The sequence below is a fragment of the Periplaneta americana genome, chromosome 4 (assembly GCF_040183065.1).
Source record: "Periplaneta americana isolate PAMFEO1 chromosome 4, P.americana_PAMFEO1_priV1, whole genome shotgun sequence".
NCBI classification, from domain to species: domain Eukaryota; kingdom Metazoa; phylum Arthropoda; class Insecta; order Blattodea; family Blattidae; genus Periplaneta; species Periplaneta americana.
In genome coordinates, this window is record NC_091120.1 from 137,964,631 (window position 1) to 137,987,460 (window position 22,830).

Below are 22,830 nucleotides of genomic sequence, written 5' to 3' on the forward strand. Positions count from 1 at the left end.
ATTACGGCCTGGTCTAGATCGAAAAGGCATTGACTGTGCCGTATTTCGCATTTTTGTGAAAAGCTATGTAAACTGTGAAATGTTCGTTATCGGTTGTAATAGCTGTAAATGGCTAAAATACAATAATTTGAAGAATAGTATGGGACAAGGAGACGTTTGTAGTAGTATAAATTGTAAGAAAAAGAGGTTAGAGTTATCCTTCTTCCGGAAGATCCAGGAAGGTGAGTTTATAAAATATAATATATTCTTTATGAAAATAATATATAAACCTTATGTATTTCGTATTTCAATAGTGGAAGGAAGGTGTTAATTTTTCAAAAGAACACAATATCGAAAGTACAATACATTTTATCGTCTGCTAGGGAAAGGGTCTGTGATGAGGCGATAGTAGCGATCCTGGTGGTTAGCAACTATCTATGGATGCATATTTATTTAGTTTTGAGCTTCGTGACTGTATATACTAGACTGTGCTATTACTGTTATAGAACAGAATAGTGCTAAGGCAGATTTCTCAGAACCAAATGAAAATAAATGTGAACAATTTTTATTTGAACTTCTTATGGAACTTAGTTTACAGCATTTGCTGCACAAGCCACTAGTTATATTTATTGGCAATAAATAATATACCTGAATGTGACTAGAAACAAGCGGTCTTCATAATCGCCCGTTTCATTGGCTCACTTTTTAGGAAAGTTATTTTATTGACAACAATGTCTTCAACAATTATCAGTATAGTACATAAATTTTATTGCATAATTAGATATAGGTATATATTTTGAAGGAAATATGTCTTGTATACACATGTCCTTATATATTAGGAAATTATTATTTTTACTAATATTTTGTCCTTAGAAAATTAGATTTCTTATTAAATCGGCATCATATTATATTACCCAACATTGAAGACTTTTGCGTAAAGTATAATTTAATAATCTGTTTAGAGTGTGATACTTGTGTAAATTTAATAAATAGTGTTCGTGTTTGTGTTATGTATAGATTCCAGTAACGCCAGTAAAATTTTTACCTGCAAGAATAGTCTTACCATAAATTTTGATCACAAATTGCAAGAGTACAAAATTAGAAAATCTTATATGAAATCTATCCTGTTATTGTGTATGTTTTTACTCGATCTTTATTTATTTAATATTTATTAATTGTCTATTTACGTATCTATTTATTTACTGTTTATTTATGTATGTATTTATTAATTGTTTACTTATTTACTTTTAACTATTTATTCGTTTATCCATCCATCCATCCATCCATCCATCCATCCATCCATCCATCCATCCATCCATCCATTTATTTCACATGAATTGCGTAAAGTATCTTCCTCCTCTAAAATTATATTTTTTTTTTATTTAACTTCGTAATCTCCTTTTTCAGTCCTTTATCCAGCATCATGCGTACTGTTCTCCTCATCTAAATGAATCTGGGTATTTTCTTATTTCTTTCTGATCGAGACTAACAAACTTCTTACGAAGTCAAACTTTTCATCCATTTCATATTACAACACCAATCTAATTGTCTGTATTTTATAAAACCTACATGAGAATTCTAAGTAGTAATTTTTAGTCTAACCACATTGTTCCTGATTTTGTCTTTTCTAGGTAGAAACCTTAACTGATCGTTCTCCAAAGCATAGTTTTCATTCTGTCTTTAATTTCAAATATATATATAATATATAAAATCCTATTATATGTTTCCCTTACTACTGAAGAAGGGTGCGGACGCCGGCGCTACAGCCTTTAATGAGCTTACTGTGCCTTGCCGCTTCCATACTGGAGAATGATTTTTAAGTTCGAACGATCGCGTTTTTGTAGATATAGTGACTCAGCTATATGGTACCAACTATCGATTCAGCTTGCACTTTTTTAAGTTTCGGCTGAGTTTCACTAGACTTATCTTACGCACGCCCCCCAAAATCATACTGCATCTCCTCAAACAGATGTCATCCGTGCTCTAGACATAATACTACATCACGCCGTACGGTTTTGGGTGAATATTGAAATCATTATGATATATACTGAAATGGAAAGTGACGGTAGAATGGCAAAGAAAGAAAGAAGAGCTCCGAGAAAAACCGTCAGAAACCTTTACTTTTCCCACGATAAAGAATTTATCCCATTACACTTCGGTTAATTACAAACACACAAGCAGCATATTTTGCCAAAAAAATTCTTTTCTATATCTTACTGCACATATTTCAACACCAGTATTTTGCTTAGCTTATGTCTTGCTAGTGGCGGTAGTATATTTACAGAGAGCGTCTAGCGTCTGAATCTAAGCTAATGTCCTCAGCTTATGTGATCCGGCTTGTTATCAGATTAAGATTTATGAACCTGGGAAGTACTAAGTACCTAAAAGTGTAAACAATTTTGTTTTATGTGGCCTACGCTATTTTCTGCATTTACAGTACTCTACTGAGTGTATGGGAGATATGCCCACTAGATTTGCCCTTACTGACCTAATAAAAGAAACGCAAACAGCCTCTTTTATTCCGAAGAAGAACCGCTCCCATTGCCGCCGGCACTCAACAAATCTTCCACTTCGAATGACCTTGCTGAGGCCGAAGAAAAGGAATCTGTGTCAAGTTTTACCTATGTCGCAACAAATCACCTAAGCCACTGGCGTAGCTCAGGCGGTACCGCGTGACGGGAGCTGTGCTCGGACATGGGTTCGATTCCCGATTGGACTGATTTTCTGGTTGGGTTTTGCCGAGGTTTCCCCTAACTGTAAGGTGAATATCAAGCAACCTACGGCGAATCGTTTGTCTTATCTCGCCAAATATCATCTCGCTATCACCAATTCCATCGATACTGAATAACAGTTGTTGATACAACGTCATAAAAAAATTCACTTCATTATGGTGGTTGCATATTACCTACGTCCCTAATTGTTGCTGTATTGTAGAATTTTATTTTACACACATGCAGAAATAAAGACACAGTGTATATTTCATCTTCTACCTTGCATTATAAGATACAGTGTCAAAAAATAAGATGTTGGAGTTTAGTTATAAACTATACGGTTAAAGCCTATACCTTTAACTTATAACTTTTTAATTCCTACTTTTATTTAAAAGTGCTGGGTATAAAAATTGTTTGGAGTGAATGAAAACACTTTGCACATGCCTCAGATGTCTGTGAATTAGTAGTTTTTCATTTTTTACGGAATGTGCAGTAGATTGAATTTTAAAGTGACATTCTGTCCTTATTTTTTCATTTTTGTACTCTTCAAATCGTAAAATGGATGAAAATATTAACATTTAAATATTAACATTTGTGTTAATTTAAATGTTAATATTGTGTAGATTCAATGGATAATTAAAAAAGAGACATTTATCTGAATATCAGTTTATCATTAATGAGAATAAGTATGGCCATGAGTCGAATAATCATTAACAAAAGCCAATCCAAAACAGTTGAACGACAATGTTTCTTTTCGTTCTCAGGTCCATATAAAGTTGAGAAATAGAATAATTGTAATCATAATTGGCTATAACGATAGTAAGAGGGGCTCAACAGAAGGTAAACTGCCTTGTTGAATGAAATGAAAGAATTATTAGTTAGTAGACACTATTTAAAATTATTGAAAAGCTAGCGAACGTTATTCATTCATTCATTTAGTGTTCTGCCCAAGGGCAGGTCTTTCATTGCAAACCTAGCTTTCTCCAATCTTTCTTATTTCCTGCCTTCCTCTTTGTCTCCTCATGTGATCCATATATCTTAATGTCTTCAATCATCTGATATTTTCTTCTACCCCGAACTCTTCTCCCGTTCACCATTCCTTCCAGTGCATTCTTCGGTAGTCAGTTACTCAGCCAGTGAGCCAACAAATTCCTTTTCCTCTTTCTGATCAGTTTCAGTATCATTCTTTCTTCACCCACTCTTTTCAATACAGCTTCATTTCTTATTCTGTCTGTCCACTTCACACATTTCATTCTTCTTCATATCCACATTTCAAATGCTTCTATTCGCTTCTCTTCGTCGTAACGTCCATTTTTCTGCCTAATACAATGCCACACCTCGCACAAAGCACTTCACTAGTCTCTTCCTTAGATCTTTTTCCAGAGGTCCACAGAAGATGCTCCTTTTTCTATTAAAAGCTTCTTTGGCCATTGCTATCCTCCTCGTAACTTCCTGGCAGCAGCTCATGTTACTACAGTACATCCCAAATATTTGAAGCTGTCCACTTGCTCTACTGCCTCGTTTGGAATTCCCAATTTTATCTTCTGTATTTTTCTTCCTATGACCATGCTCTTCGTCTTATTTGCATTTATCTTCATCCCATACTGCTCACAGCTGTCATTTAGCTCCAGTAGCATATCCTTTAGTATCATTTCCTCTTCTATTAACAACGGCATATCATCAGGAAATCTTATGCACATTCTTCTTCCTCCTACTATCACTCCTCCTATCTTCTGAAAACAGTTCTTTACTAAGTCCTCCAAGTAGATGTTGAGCAGAGTAGGTGATAAAGAACATCCTTGACGTACTCCTCTCCCAATTACGAACGTTGTAAGAGGTAAAAAAAGAAAGAAATATTTTGAACATGTTTTCAAAAGCAATGCCTTTCGTATAAAGCGAATGCAAAAGAATCTTCTTTTTTAAATAACACCATATACTAATTTTACCATTTTTGCATTCTTCGGGTCTCAAACATACAAAATCACATTTTTACATTTGTAAACTATTATTTTGTAAAAAAAAATCGTAAATGTATGATCATAATATAATGTACATAACATAGAGAAATGTTTCAGTATACAACTTTGTCACTATAGAGAATAAAATAACCAACAATTAAAAAATTGAAGACAAGAAGATGAAAACAATCCAATAAATTTATTCTTGAATATTTCCCACGTTTTTCTGATACCAACCTATTAATTTATTTATCCTTTGGGGTTACTTGAAGTGGGGTCTACCAGGACCGACCACGACACATGGAAAAGTTAATATGAAGAATTAGGGATGAAATCAAAGGAAAAGTGCCCCTGAAAAAAATTAAATAATTTCCAAGACAGAATCATGCATTCTTTCGCATTGAATGGGGGCTCATTTTTAATATCTTTTGTAAACTGATATCAACACGTGACACAATTACAATATTGTTGAATTGTTTTCATGGTTTTCCTTTCTCCATTTTCTGTCTTGTATTAATATTATAGTTGAATTTCAATGGTGCATATCCACTTTCTAAGCTATTAATGTGTTCCGTACTTATAAAAAAAATTATTTTGTATTTTGTACTTTTTGAGGCAAGAAGAATGCAAAAATGGAAAAATAAATACATGGTGTCATTTAAAGAAAACCCACTCTTTGACACAAGTGTTATAAATGAAAAATGCACTGTAATATCTAGAAAAACTATGTTCCAAATATTCCCTCTTTCTTCCCCTATAACTTTTGTATGCATAATTTCTTCATGAAATAAAAAACAGGACAGCTATAAGAAGTGATTCTTGTTCTTAATCACCTTGTGTCATAGACGAAGATATATTTTATGAACTTTACAAGTTTGTTAGTGATAAGTATTACACGTTTTGAAGAAGGAAGTACCTCCAAGACGAAATTCGTTAATTAGGAGGTTAGGATGATCGATGGATATGATGACTATTGATGTTAAATTTGAACTTAGACGCGAATAAGTTTCTGAATATTTTCTTCGAGCCTCCTCGTTCAGACAGGCTTTTTTCATATGTTGTAAATCTACAACAAGGACTTCCAGCTTCACTTTCTTTTCCAAGAAAGCTATGCTAATAACTAGAGCCCGGATGTTTAGGCATTTATTTTGATTAGGCATATGGGCAGTAAAATAGTAAAAATATGCAGTGAAATGGGCATTTATTATTCATACAACCAGACAAAAATAGACAAATACTTAATAAACTATCCCATACGGTACTCACTTTGCTTAGTTACATGTCACAACAAGATGCTTTTTTAAGTTGTCAACTGTCATAGTGAGCCGCCAGTCAGAGAGAAAGTTTTTCATGGTGGAAAAAGATCTTTCTACTTCTACTGAAGTGATTGGAGCAAACTTAAAACAACTTATTTCAGAAGGACTGTCTCTAATTTCTTTCAGAGATCGGGAAAAACCGACAGTGTATTGTCTCAAAAAGAGGGGTGTGAGAAGGGATTACAGACTTCAAAGTACGCGTGACTTGTGCGTACAAGCGACAGCGGTAACGAGATCTGGAGACTTGCTTTTAATATTTCCCCCATACCCTTTCTTTCGCTGGTAAACCCCGAAGGGATCTGAGCACTGAGGGTTAAATTGTTCAAAGTACTTTGTTAAGTGACATAAAAGATGGAATAAAACTCTTAGCAAATATCTGTGTGATGTGAATATATATTTTTAATTTGTACAACCGTCCTTTTTTGTTTTTTTATATAATTTAGGTGCGGTTTATTTTAAACGCATTAAAAATGTAGAAAATGTACAATAACGACGTAAAAAGACTAAAAAACGCATTTAACCTTAAAATAGGCAACGGGAGCTAAAATAGGCAAAAAAGTCAGAATAAAAATTGGGTTTATCGTCCCCAAATGTGTGGAAACGTGTTTATATCTAATAGGTCTTTCATACATACATCCAGTTTAAAAAAGGCATTTTGTCTTACATCCGGGCTCTACTAATAACATATATCGTCTTTTAAAATGTGTCACCGTTTACGCTTGGTACCCACCTGCTCACTAAGAACAACTAAACCTATATTGGAAGATATAATCTCAATTTTATAATAAATTGAGTCTTAGTCGTCCAACACCTTTTCGTGACTTTCAGTTGTCTAGAATTCTTTGTCGGTTAAGAGAGAAGATGAATTCGTACTTGTTTCATAAGGAAAATATACTCCGACAAGCTTATGCATAAGTACTTCGAATCACACCCAGTACATCAATGACAAATCCGTCCTCAGCTTCCTCATGGACTCATCATTACATTGAGATGTTGCTGAGTATCAACACTTTATGATCTCTATGACATCATGAAGAAGATATCATCGTGCAAGTAAGAGCGAACTATGAAGTACGTCGAGATAGAAAGCATTAACATTTTATTTTATTATGAGTATTTCCATTTATTCATGGTTTTCCTTAGAACAAATTAATTAGTTATTAATATTTCCTAATTAATTAATTGCATTATTTATTTATTTGAAAGTACATAGGCATTACTACCCATAAAAGCACCTTCTTAACACCTTCTTAATGATTTCGGTCTAAATATATTTCATGCTTTAAATTTCTGCTCTCCAGACTTGCTCTGATTCCATTAATCTCTTTGTTAAAAGGAGAGCTAAGCCTTTCCAATTTACATAAATCAAGAGTATTTAAAAGAGAAGAAGGATGGCATTTCGATTATTTCTGGCCTTAATTCACTTTTCCTTTTTAATGCAAATATAAATTCAAATTTCCTAATCTATGTGCCATCAAGTTTCAGGGTCCTACCACATTTGGAACCTTAAATAATGACGTTATAATATTTAAATGGCTGCGGTTTTTGAATTTTTCGTTGTGTACTTTAAAAGTGATTTTTCGATACTTAAATTTTTAGCATATTTCTACATAATTAAAATCTAGTTTTCTAAAATGTTGAAGCTTGATTTTATGCGCATTATTTATAAAACAATTAACTTAAGTACGGTACCGAATTCTTGATATAAGCCTACTAGTAACTTTTTAAAATAGAGAATAACAACTATGGAATAGGCACAAGAAAGCTTGAAAATTATATCTTCAGTAAATAAATACCTTCATTTTTCTTCAGGGCACATTTTTAAAATAACAGTATTCAGTGTTTTTCTAACTAATAGACACATTTTATAAACATTTTTTTAAATCCTATACTTGAAATGTTCGAGGAGATAGATTTTGAAAATATGCTACATTTAAAAAGAATTAGAAATTCCAAACTACTTAAGTGACAGTTGATAAAACGTCACAAAATAAACCAATTAAAAAGCAATGGGTTATTCAATTACTAAAAGTGTCATGGAAGATTGCAGGAAATTCCGACAGTGACGACCTATGCTATGAAAAGAAACAGAGAGCATAGAAACAATTAAGCTAGAGGACTGGAAACCTATATAAGAATATTATTCATTCATTCATAGTTTTCTGCAAGTCTTTCATTGCAAACACAGCATTCTACAATTTTTTATATTTTCTACCTTCCTCTTAGTAATCGCATATGATCCATATAATCTCAATGTAATCTTATCATGTTCTTCTGCCCTGAACTTTTTCCCCGTTCACCATTCCTTCCAATGCATCCTTCAGTAGGCAATTTCTTTCTAGCCAGTGACTCAAACAATTTCTTTTTCTCTTCCTAATCAGTTTCACCATCATTCTTTCTTCACCTACACTCTTTCTAACAGAGCTTCATATCTTATTCTCCGTCCATTTCACACGCTCCATTCTTCTCCACATCCACATTTCAAATGCTTCTAGTCGTTTTTCTTCACTTCTCCGTAATGCTCATGTTTCTGCCCCATAGAATACCACACTTCACACAAAGCACTTCACAATATTATTATGGTTCTGAATACTGGACTTACGAAAAAAGAAAAGAATTATCGAAGCGATTGAAAAGAGGTTTTTAAAAAGTATCGCTGGTTAAAAAAATAACAAATGAATGAAGATAATAATTCAAACAATTACTGAAAACCGTATACCGAAGATGATATTAGACTGTGAACCAAAACGTAAAAGAAATATTGGCAGGTGAAGAAAGCGATGGAGAGAATTCTTAATTCTAGGTCATGAGATTGGAACAAGATTTTATGGCTTAATCCTTGAAAAATTTATGACGATAATGAAGATGAAGATGAAGATGAAGAAGAAGAAGATAACAGTTATGATGATACGTTTTCTAGGCTTGATCTGACATGGAATACAAACACTGGCCTTCAGAATGAAGATAATGTATCATACTCACCGTCTATTAATCCCACTTTCGTTCCATAAAATTTCTCAAAATAAATTGCATCATTAATGAAGTAATCTAGAGAGGGTCATGCCAGGGAACTATATGTCTACTGACACTCTCGCAACTAAAGAGGGATGCATTTCATCATACTTCATCACCCACGGCTCTCCAGGGAAGCGTCCCTCCTGCGGAACGATGCAATTTACAGAGCTCTAGGCCAAGGTAAAAGAGTAATCAGTGAGGCAAGAGGTCTTCTGTGATATGTAGGTGGGAAATTTTGTATGCCTACATAGATGGCATAATCATATGGCTTGTATCCATGTAGGTACATCTAAGCAGGATTTGAAATAGCTTCTGAAGATGAAACTCAGGGTTATCCAGTAGAGAATACATTACAGTATGATTCGTAGGCCAGTGAAAATAGTGTGAAAGAGGACTATCGTAATAGACTGGTGGTTTTGATATAGACTATTTTCTTTATGATAATAATAATAATAATAATAATAATAATTACTATTATTATTATTATGACAATAATAATAATTGTAACAACAGTAATAATTATAAGAATAATAATAATAATTATAAGAATAATAATAATAATAATAATAATTATTATTATTATTATAAGAATAATAATAATTATTATTATTATTGCTATTATAATATTGTTATAATAATTATAAGAATAATAATAATATTATTATTATTGCTATTATTATTGTTATTATTATTATTATTATTATTATTATTATTATTATTATTATTATTATTTCGAATCCCCTTACAATATTAAATATAATTTCCATCGACATAAAATATCCTCAAATATTGCTTCAGTGTCATAGTCACTCTTATATTCCTAAGCACCGTCATCAATATCATTATTCTAGAGATGAACAAAACTAACTGCCGCTCTCGCTCGCTGTGTTCGTTGCATTTGTCTTTCGAGTCTCGTCACGTCACTCCCGCGCGCCTCGAGTCTCGCTCACCACTCCCGAAACAGCACCCGGTCAGCGTGGAAAGACTTCGCAACCCCGAACAACATACATCATTGAAACAAACAACATTATAAATGTTTAAATGAGACAAAAATACAAAACAGAACAGTATCTTAGTTATCAAAATATTCCGGTTCTACCATAGGATATTACATATGGTTATATAAATAGAAAAGAAAAAACAATTCTCAAATAAATTTGCGTTTCTAAAAAGACAAAACATAACGTTAATATCTTTTTACTTGAGATTGAACACTTGATCCCAAACATATCAAAAGAAAATTCCCAGCCTTTCAATATGGGTCCAGTAATTAAACAAATACTGGGGAACGGACCATTATATACCGAAAGGCAGAGATAATGCTTCAGATAGGCCACTTGACTGTACATACACACGTAACAGTTGCCAAAGCAGATAAAAGTTCAGTCAGGTACAAACAACTGTGGCGATTCAAGACTGCTTGACGTTCGGGACTTCGGGAGTGATCAATCTCGACGTCTCGGAAACACTCACAAGCAGTCGCGACGCGACATGCACAACACTGTCGTGCGGGTCCTCGGCGTTGCGGGCGCCGTCAGTCCTGCCCTCTCGATCGTTGTTCATCTCTAAATTATTCTCATTCTTACTCATCCTCACTCATATCAGTATATTTCTCTTCATAAGCATCATAATTATATTAATAATTATATTATAATCAACAGCAGCACTACAGACTTGTTCATGTTAGTATCATATCTTAAGCGTCACTGTCAACTTTCTTCGTGAACTTCAGTATTGTATATACTGTACTCTCATTCCCATTCCAAACATCTTTGTCATATTCGTCCTCAGCCCTCAACACCAGCATCATTGTCATACTCGTTCTTATTTCCATCACCATTTTCTTCTCCATCTTTATCCCAGCATCATCGTCATTCTTGTCCTTATCTCCATCATCAACTTCTCCGTCTTATTGTCATCCTCATCCCTCATCCCCAGCATCAAAGTCATCTTCATTCTCATCCCATCTCGAATTATCGTTATCTATCCCCGTCCTCACCTCCAGTATCATTGTTACCCTCAGCTTCATCCCCGCACCATAGCTGCCCATCTCCTTCATTCCACACATCATTATTATCCTCGTTAGAATTTCGAACTTCACTTTTGTCCTCAACCTCACCCTGTCATCATTTTTATATTAGTCCTTATTCCCAGAATCATTGATATAATTCTTCCTGATATCATTGTTTTCCTCGTCCTCTTACCCAGCATCATCGTCATCCTCGTATTTTTTCTAGCATCAGTGCCATACTTCGTATCATTGTCATCATTCTTCCTATGCCCAGGGTCATTCTTATCGTATCATTAGTTTAAAGTATCAGCTTCACACACCCTACACCCAAATATCAACTTCATTTCTATACAATACTTCAATCTCGGCTGCCTCAAACCTATCCAAGTATCGCCCTCATTTTTAGGGATAACTTAAACATCAGTGCTTTTTCGCCATTGTTCCCATAATCATTCCCAGCATTATCCTCATTATTCTCAGCTCGGTTATAGCCTTTCATAACATCAATTTATTCTTATCCTCAGCATAGTTCTCAGCAACATTTTTAACTTCAACCACATGAATCAACTTCATCCTCTCCCTCAGTGTCATCCTCATTATTATTCTCAACATAAAAGCTATCTTGTTCTCATCACCGCCGACATCCTTGCCTTGGGTGGCACAAACGGTATAGCGCTGGCCTTCTGTGCCCGAGGTTGCGGGTTCGATCCCGGCCCAGGTCGATGGTATTTAAGAATGCTTAAATGAGACAGGTTCGTGTCACTAGATTTAGAGGCATATTAAAGAACTCATGCGGGACCAAATTCCGGCACACCGGCGACGCTGGTATAATCTCGGTAGTTACGAGGGTCGTTACATAAAACAATTATAAATTATAAATCCTTGTCTTTAACGTCGTTCCCATCCCTATCCCTATTCTCAGAATCCTTATCTTTATCCTCAGCTTCACTGTCATTGCCATTCTCAGCGTCGTCGAGTACCGTATTCTCAGTCTTCTCTCGAATCGTATCTTCAGCATCGTTCCAGTCCATGTCTTCAGCGTCCCTCAACATCGTCCCAATTCGTATCCTAAATGTTGTTCTCATCCCCATTCTCAGCGTCGTCATTGTCGTTCTAATCTTCAGCGTCTTCGTTATCCCCATACTCAGCGTCGTCCCCGTCCATATCCTCAGCGTCGTCCTCGTCCGTATCCTCAGCGTCATCCCCGTCTATATCTTCATCGTCATTCTCGTCCGTATCCTCAGCGTCGTCCCCGTCTGTTCTTCTTTCTCGTCCGTATTCTCAGCGTCGTCCCCGTCCGTATCTTCAGTGTCGTCCCCGTCTGTATCTTCATCGTCATTCTCGTCCGTATCCTCAGCGTCGTCCTCGTCCGTATCCTCAGCGTCGTCCTCGTCCGTATCCTCAGCGTCGTCCTCGTTCGTATTCTCAGCGTCGTCCTCGTCCGTACCCACAGCGTCGTCATTGTTCGTATTCTCAGCGTCGTCTCCATCCGTATCCTCAGCATCATCCCCGTCCGTATTCTCAGCGTCGTCCCCGTCCGTATCTTCAGTGTCGTCCCCGTCTGTATCTTCATCGTCATTCTCGTCCGTATCCTCAGCGTCGTCCTCGTCCGTATCCTCAGCGTCGTCATCCTTATTACAGCGTAGTTCTCATCCTCAGCGTCATCCTCATACTCAGCGCCATCCCAACCCTTATACTCATCCTTATCCTAAGCGTTGTCCCTAACATTATATCCGGCGTCGTCCTCATCCTTATACTCAGTGTCGTCCTCATCTTACGCAGCATTGATCGTATCTTTATGTTCAGCGTCATCCTCATCCTTATGCCCTGTGTCGCCCTCATCCTTATAATGACCGTCGTCCTCATCTTCATACTCAGCGTCGGTGTCTTTCTGATGCTCAGCGTCGTCCTCATTTTTGTGCTTAGTGTCGTCCTGATCCTTATACTCAGCATTATCCACAGCGTTGTTCTCATTCCTGTCCTGAACGTCGTCATCTCTTTTCGTCAGCGTTGGTCTCACTCTAAAGGCTCATTCACAATGAAAATTAAACATAACGTAAGCGTTAACTTAAGAATATAAAGGTTACGGTAAAATCAAGAAGTCATACCATCATTCACGATGGGAACATAAACATAACCGCAAACATACTTGGTAACCATGGAAACATAACAACGACGCCATTTCCTCATATTCTGTCGTATACTTCAGCGCTCCACGATTGTGTTCTGTTTGCAAATCGCATAAGCTTGAAAGTTTGGAGTTTGCAAACTTTCATGTTAACGTCTTACGGTAATGTTTATGTCAATGCTTATGTGAATCATTGTGAATGATCCCATTTGGTAGCTTGGACGCAAACTTCTGTGTTTACGTATCGATTATGTTTAATTTTCATTGTGAATGGGCCTTAATACTCAGCGTCGACTTCATTCTCCTACTCAGAATCGTCCTCATACTCATACTCAGTGTCGTCCTCTTCCTTATCCTCAGCGTCGTTCTCACCCTAATGCTTAAAGTCAACATCATCCTCATACTCAGCGTCGTCCTCATCCTAATGCTTAAAGTCAACAACATCCTCATACTCAGCGTCGTTCTCATCCTCATGCTCAGTGTCGATCTCTTCCTTATGCTCAGCGTCGTCCTCACCCTAATGCTCAACGTCGACTTCATTCTCTTACTCAGCATCGTCCTCATCTTCATATTCAGCTTAGTTCTCACACTCATATTCAGCATCGTCTTCATCCTCATACTAAACGTCGTCCTCAACCTCATACTCAACGTCGTCCTCATTCTCATACTCAACGTCGTCTTCAAACCTATAATCGTCGTTATTATTGTCAGTGTCGTACTCAACCCTATACCTAACACTATTCTTATCCTTCATTAAGCGATTGGTAAATTAAAAACCTGCATGTTTAAATGCCAACTCTACAGTGAAAAAAAAAAAAAAAAAGGATTTATAACGTAAAGTTACTTTTTATTGATGAAATACCTCTTCAAAAATGTACTGAATAGAATTAATTTGCTGTGTCCACTCCTGCTTCATATTCTTTTCACTTAAGTATCTTCACATCATTTGAATGTTCCATAACGGAATGAAAGAAATCGCTGCAAGTGCAGGTTCATGCCATTAAGAGGTAAAGAATTTTACATTTCTTACATATGTAAAACTATATTTATATCGAGTTGTTATTTGTTGGCCAAGGTTCAAGTCGTTTCAAATACCTATTTACATGATATGAATTCTAAAATTTATTACGCATCTTACTGTTGTAAAATCCCGATAAGTTTTAAACTCGTTACACTGATAAATATATCTATCATCTGCATAGTTTCATTCCTCGCATTTCAATTATCGATCCAAGAATATTTAAAGTACGTATTATAATATACTGTAATGGTAGTTATGTCGTTTTAGTACGCATGTCACTAAGCCTGCATTCCATTGATGCTACTCTCACGATTGCGGGAGGAAGGTGGGCGATTAACAGTGTTTAATTTGGCGGTCGTTTTATGACGTCATATTATGTCGGCTCCCACGATCCAGGTACAAAGTAACTGCGGAAATTTCTCTATATCTATTTTGATATTTACTTCTCGTCTTTGTTAATTCATCCCTCTTTGGAAGCAACTAAAAATAAACACAAGTCATTCTGTTTAGTCATGATAATGTACAGATAATAATAGTTTGTAATATGAATGCTTCCGTCATGAAGCATGGAATGTCTGCATGGGAGAGGCATCCTTCATTTTCTCTTTCCTTTAAGATGTGATATCTCTTTTACAGAGAACATTCTGATTAACTCTCGGAGACAGCTCTAGTATCACCAGTACTACGTTCAAGAATTAGGACTACCAACCTGCTCCGACTCCAAAATAAATTCTCGTGATACTGCAGTTTAAATGTATTTACATTTAAAATTTTAGAATTTTACGAGATTTTATAGTTTTGATGCAATTTGAGATTTTCAACTTTGTCCTTGGATATACTGTTTTCGTAGTAATTGTGAAAAATAATCTGGGACTTATTTCCTCAGATTTACTGCTTTCATAACAATTATGAGAATAATATGAAATTTTAATCATTATTTTGGAGATAATGTCTTACAATAGAGTTTTCAAAATATTCTAGCATTATAATCTTACAATTTTAAATTTAGAAATATGTCTTCAGATTTGAGATTTGTAGATCTGTGTTTTCGTATTCCATAATTTCTGTCAATTTAGTTTAATTAATTTGCGATTTGTCGCTATTTGGAGAGCATCAACAGATTTGTCAATTATTGTGATCCGACCATCTGCAAAATATAGTGTCTGAATTTTATTTCTATTACGTAATGGAATTCCATTATCGACAATTTACTACCATTCTTTGATGATTTAATTTATGATAACATTATATAAAATAAATGACAGAACACAGCCTTATTTCACTCTTTTTTAAGTCTGGGACCCACGCTGAAGGATATTAAACTTCAAGGGAGCCTAAGTTAAATTAGTAAACTCTAATGAAAAATTAAATATCTTACTAAAAAAATCTAAATTAGGCCTACTCTAATTAAGCACATGCTGAAATTTTGTTAAAATATTTTATTCCTGTCGGCCTCGGTAGCGTATTTGGTATGGTGCTGGTCTTCTATATTCGAGGTTTCGGGTTCGATCCTGGCCCAGGTCGATGGCATTTAAATGTGTTTAAATGCGACAGGCTTATGTCCGTAGATTTATTGGCATGTAAAAGAACTCCTGCGGGACAAAAATTCCGGCACACCAGCGACGCTGATATAAACTCTGCAGTTGTAAGCGTTGTTAAATAAACCATAATTTAAATTTCTACTTTGTACTCATCGAACTAATGTGACAGTTGGGTCTGCCGTTTCTGCATAAGCTAGTGTTTGTTGGGTTCAAGTGCGGTTAACTTGAGTCGTAAATCAGACCGCGCATCAAGTCTATTTCTGCATTTGCTTTTCACTTGAGCCAAAGAGCAAAATCCCTTTCACACAAATATGAAGTGGCGAATGTCATGAACAACTTTAATGCTCCATCCGAAAGTTCAGGATATTCACCTAGTGATATCCAAAATTAGTTAGAGATAAGTGTAAAAATCCAGTTTTAATGCTAGAATCACAACTAATATCACATAACTGTTCTCTCAGTTTTACTGACAACATGATTGAACTCTCAAAATATGGGAATTAATCTCGAATCCAATTGAATTCATTGTAACTTCCCGGAAAGTAACTTTCAATCATATTATTGGAAGTAGATAGATGGGATACAGTACTTAGGCCTAACTAAATATCACAAAAATCAGAATGTAAGGAAATGTAATTCTCACTTACAAAAGATCGTAAGATTATCGAAAGAGGAAAGAATTGATATCATTCTTCATTCTGATAAGTTAAATCATAGAAATATTGCAGTAGACTGGACGAACAGTTCTCTGGACATTGGATTGGTCGGTGTGGACCAGTAGAATGGCAGGCCAGGTCTCCAGATTGACACCCCTTGATTATTTATTTTGAGATTACATAAAGATCTTGATGTATGAAGAAAAAATTGAGAATGTGGATAGAACATTTTGCAGCATTTCCGGTGTGACTTTAGCACAGGCTTCAATGATACGGTTCTTTAAATGTTCCACAATGGTTAAATTTGATTGAAAAATTAGCAATTTCCTAGTAAAAATACAATGAAAAAGAAACAAAATTTTTAATGCAAATTTAAAAGTGTAAGTATGAAGTCAACTGTAATGCTCATTGAGAACCAATCTTTAGATTGTAGTCTCAGATTTAAGGGGCAAAATGGTAAATGGCTATTATTATGTCAGTTTATGTTAAATTATGTTTTTTTCAAGACAATTTTTTTATTAAAAAATTAAAACTTTCAAACATATTCATGGTCACTAGATGTATATATCAAATTGAAGCTAAAATCACGTAGAATAAGTGTGCAAAATTTGAAGAAAATACATGGAGTGGGAGTCAAGTTTTTTAATACTGTACAAGTGCAACCGCTACTGTATGAAACCCCTTAAACAGTCTACATGAAATGCTTCCGATAACTTAACATAAAGTTAGTCGTTCATGAGATAGACAAAAGCTCCTTCATAGGATAATTTCTTTTCGCTTTTTCTAATTTTGTTTAATTATTTGTATAATTATTTAATTATATAAGAGAAGTGACATTTTATTTAACCCAAATGCAGAAAATATTCATCCCTTGTTACATTTATAAAAAGGTGTAACGCGTTTCATTAAGTATGAATGTAACACAAGTCTTTAGAGTTTCATATACTTTACCCTTGAGATATAGGTACAGTACATGAATTAGTTTTAATTAATAGAGACGTCAACTTCCCAATAACAGTCATATAAACACCGGATCTGTTGCCAATTATGGGAATATATTGTACGTTTAATTAGAATAGCGGTTTTAATCTTAAGTTACAACAAACGTACGTCAAACTGTCCACACTAACGACCCTGGGAAATCCAAGTGAACCGACTAGTGCTGGTCCGTGATGCAGTAGGAAGACATCGGGTATAATTCTTTATACAATTTGTACGCAGTTTCTTAGGGTCATTTGCTTCACATGAAGATGCATGTTATTACAGTGGGTTTATAACGGGATGTTCGAAATTGAGACATAAAATGTAGAACTATATCCACAGCAACTAACTACCTGGTAAAATTTACGTGTATATTGGGATGAAATTTATGTATAGTACTTTGTTTTTCTGAAGATTATTATTAAAAGATACGAAGAGTAAGATCATAATGGGATCAAGATCTATCGCAATCCCAGATTATCTCTCTTTGTAAGGATATATGTATGCCAAGCACAGAACAGAAAATTGTTTCTGTCAGTACAGTGACAAGCCTATAAAGCAGCGGCTCCAAATTACATTTCTTCAAAGAATCTATATCATAGGAAGAAAAGTAAAGAAGGTAAATCTGAGAATTCTAAATGAGGCAATAGAGCAAGTGGACAGCTTCAAATACTTGGGGTGTAGTAATATGAGCTGCTGCCAAGAAGTGAAAAGGAGAATAGCAAATGGCAAAAGGAAGCTTTTAATAGAAAAAGGAGAATCTTCTGCGGACCTCTGGAGAAGGAACTAGGAAGAGTCTAGTGAAGTGCTATGCGTGTGGAGTGCAGCATTGTATGGGGCAGAAACGTGGACATTACGACGAAGTGAAGAGAAACGACTAGAAGCATTTGAAATGTGGATACGGAGAAGGGTGGAACGTGTGAAATGGACGGACAGAATAAGAAAAGAAGCTGTGTTCGAAAGAGTGGGTGAAGAAAGAATGATGCTGAAACTGATCAGAAAGAGGAAAAGGAATTGGCTGGGTCACTAGTTGAGAAGAAACTGTCTTCTGAAGGATGCACTGGAAGGAATGGTGAACGGGAGAAGAGTTCGGGGTAGAAGAAGATATCAGATGATAGACGACATTAAGATATATGAATCCTACGAGGAGACAAAGAGGAAAGCAGAAAATAGGAAAGACTGGAGAATGCTGAGTTTGCAGTGAAAGATCTGCCCTTGGGCAGAATGAATATGAGAGGGAGAGAGAGAGAGAGAGAGGGAGAGAGGGTGAGAGGGAGAGAGGGTGAGAGGGAAAGGGAGAGGGGGAGTGAGAGATATCCGTGCCAGAAGACAAAAAATGAGCATTTGATACACAATGATTGAGAAAGAGAATTGTTTCTATTTCGGATTAAGTTATAGTACTGAAGACATATTTCATGGTGGGTATGTATCTACTATTTATTGACAGCTCCTTATAGTTTTAATAATTCTGTTAATGAACATTTAATATCTTTTTATTTTATATGTAATTGTATCCAGAACGTCTTAATAAGAGACACAAGTAGCATGTTCATTGAAGATTTTACCTAAGTTAGGAGTGTAAATGATAGTAAATGATCTCAAAGCATCTTGATTATGGCTGAAAATATGACAATACATTTATGTATTTTTATATTACTCCATTTGATTTACACCAGTAAGTTGATTGAAATATTGAGAAACCATACAATGCAAGTGTCCAGAAAGTTTGAAAATTATCCAAATATTTGTCCAAAAACAAGTTATATTGAAATTATTTTTAAGTTTTTATGAATTGTGAATTATCACAAATTCATATTGTAAGCTACCTTGGTTTAGTTCAGGTAACATTTTTTTTAATCCGTCACAAACATGTGAGGGTGTTGAAATCTCTGATGAGTCATTTGTACCGTTAAAACGTGTTTAGACAATTATTGAATATTTCCAGCTACTTTCTTAAAAAAAAAAAACTTATTTCGTACAAATACATCATCTGACAGATGATGCTTTTTCTGTTTTGAACAATATTTCCTCTGCGGTCCAGAATTAAAATTTTGACTTGCCACATATGGCTGATATAAAGGTACGAAAGATGCAAATGGACTGCTGCGAACAATCGGCGAAAGATACCTTGAGAAGAATAAGGAAGTGGATATAATATATGTGGACCTAGAAATGGCTTTTGACAGAGTGGACTGGAATAAACCGATGGATAAACAAGTAACAAGAGGAGAAGGGAGAGAGACACCTAGTAGACGAAAAGAGAAATACATTTTTAAAGATTTATATCGTTCACTAGATGAGTTGATTCAACTAACCTGGAAATAATGTGAATCGTTCAGCGACGACTTCTTGGAAATAACCCTACAAAACCATGCCGGTATAATTAATGCATGTATACAGGAAGTAGAACAGTTAAAAATTGCAAACAATAATTTACAGGAAGAAAATACTGAATTGAGAATGAAAATCATTGATCTTGAGCAGTACTCAAGAGTGAACATGGTCGAAATACACGGAGTACCTGTGAAACCTGCAGAAAATCCTACTACTGTTGTGCAAGGTATAGGAAGAGTTCTTGGTCTTGAAATTACAGATGAATTTATTGATGCTTGTCACCGTCTGAAGTCCAGGTCTGATACTCTAGTCCCTGCTATTGTAGTTAAATGCACTCATCGGCGGTTTAAAGAAGATATTCTGAAGCAACGAAGAGTGAAGCGTAACCCCAACACCCTTGATTTAGGCTACAACTTCAATAATCCAGTCTACATCAATGAATCTCTCTGCAGTGACAGGAGGAAACTCTTAGCCAAGGCTCGTGAAGCAAGAAGACTTAAAAACACCAAGTATGTATGGACAAGAAGCGGAAATATATTTTTCCGTCTTCATGATCAATCTCCTGTTTTCCAAATTAGAAATGAAATCGATATTACTAAATTTATTGCATCTCATTGAGTGTAGTAACTAATTTTACTATTTATTATCAGAATGTTTGAGGTCTTAAGACAAAAAGTAATGATTTTTTTAGTAATGTGCTTTGTAATAATTTTACTGTAACAGCATTAACTGAAACTTGGTTAAATAATTCATTTTATAATTCTGAAGTAATTGATGACAGGTATATTGTTTTTAGGAATGACAGATCTCCTAATACTTCAAAGAAAAAACATGGAGGGGAAGTACTATTAGCTATAAAATCCTCATTCGAAGTTGAACGTATTTTCGAAACATAAAATACTTTGGCATGTATTTGGGTTAAATTATTTTATAATCATTCGAAATATTTAATTTGTGTAGTATATTTCCCACCCAATTCAACAACTGAAATTTATAATAACTTTTTTGAAATTACTTATAAAAATTATAATTTTTTTTCTGACAGAAAAATTTTGATTTTGGTAGACCTTAATATACCTGAAATTATTAATGATACGCACGATCTATCGAGAGGATCGCTTAAAGCAAGAGAGTTAACGGGATTTATGAATTTATTCAATTTAAAATCGTGTAATAAAATATCTAATATAAACAATAGAACTCTTGATCTCATAATAAGCAATATAGAATATTTAGAGGTTGAAGAAGAAATTCCGTCTTTAGTACAGATAGATATTAACCATCCTGCATTGTCTGTAACATTTAAATTAGTTAAATTAGTAACTCTGTCAGTCAGTCAATCTGGAAGATATAATTTCCATAAAGCTGACTTTGAGAAATTATATCGACTTATACAACAATGTGACTGGACAAGTATTTATCTTCGTAAGGATGTTGATCTTGCTGTTCATATATTCTATACTAAAATGTATTTTATTATAGATCAGTGTGTTTCCAGAACTAAACCATACAAAACTAAGTATCCTTTATTGTTTAATAATAATGTAATAAAAACTTACTCAAAGAAAAGTTTAGAAAGAAAAACCATATTTCAGAATATTATTTACTAATGTATCAATTTTATCGGAGTCTCACGAAAAATGAAATGAAAAAAACTTATGATCAATATGTCAATAAATAGACAGTACCATTTTATTTGGTTCTAATAGTTTCTGGAATTTTGTTAAAAATAAAAGAAAAAACACAAATTATTTGCGTTGCATGGAATATAATGGGAAAAAATTGTCATTGTTGAATGACATATGTGAAGGTTTTGCCAACTATTTTCAATCTGGCTATTCTTCAATTGAGCCCACTTATAATGTGGACCTGTGTGTGATGTATCAACTGATATAGTCAATGAATGTAAACTCTTAAACATAATGTATTTTACACATGAAGATGTAAAATGTGCTGTAAGAAAATTACGCCCCAAAAAATCTGCAGGACCAGACTGTATACTACCTTATGTATTTAAAGCTTGTGCAGATAATTTAGTATCACCACTAACTAGTATATTCAATCTCATTATAAAACACAACTGTTTCCCTAAAGAATGGAAATATACAAAAATTATCCAATATTCAAGTCTGGTAAAATTAACGAAATTCAAAATTATAGACCTATTGCAGTTTTATCAACACCAGCTAAAATATTTGAATCATTAATATATAAACAAATTTATACTTATGTAGCAACATCAATTTCACATGATCAACATGGGTTTATGATTGGCAGATCAACTGTTACAAATTTACTACATTTCACTCAATTTGTTTCAACCCAACTAGATAATAAATTACGAGTTGATGTTATTTATACATATTTTCAGAAAGCATTTGATAAGGTTGACCATGATATTCTTTTATTAAAATTTAAACAATCTGGATTTTATTTCTCATTGCTATCGTTAATTAAAACTTACTTGAAAGGAAGAGTACAAGTTGTGAACTTTCATGGACATACTTCTAAGCCTTTTACGGTAAATTCTGGTGTGCCTGAAGGTTCCAATCTTGGTCCATTAATGTTTTTATTATTTGTTAATGATATTGTGAATTGTGTACAACATTCTAAAATTGTATTATTTGCGGATGATATTAAATTGTATAAAGAAATCAAAACTATATCAGATTGTAAGCTACTTCAAACAGATAGGCCTATTACAAACTTACATAATTGGAGTATTAATAATAAATTATTTAATATTAATAAGTGTACACATATGAGCTTTCCTAGATTGAAAAATACAATTAAATTTTCATGTGGTGGCGACCCATTACCAAATAAGAGTTGTAGAAATAAATATATCATATCATATCATAACAATTAAATTTTCATATAAAATAGAGGCGAAAGTTTTACCAGCAGAAAATGAACATAAAGATTTAGGTATATTATTTAGGAGTAATTTTACATTTCATAGTCATATTAATAATATTATAAATTTGTCCTATATAAGTTTAGGTTTTGTTATGAGAAATTCTTGTAAATTTAAAGTCAAAACTATAATAATTTTGTATAATTCCATTGTTCGATCTAAATTAGAGTATGCTGCTGTTATCTGGAACCCAGTTACTAACAAATATATTCTGTTACTAGAAAAAATTCAAAATAAATTTCTGAAATGGTTATATTATAGA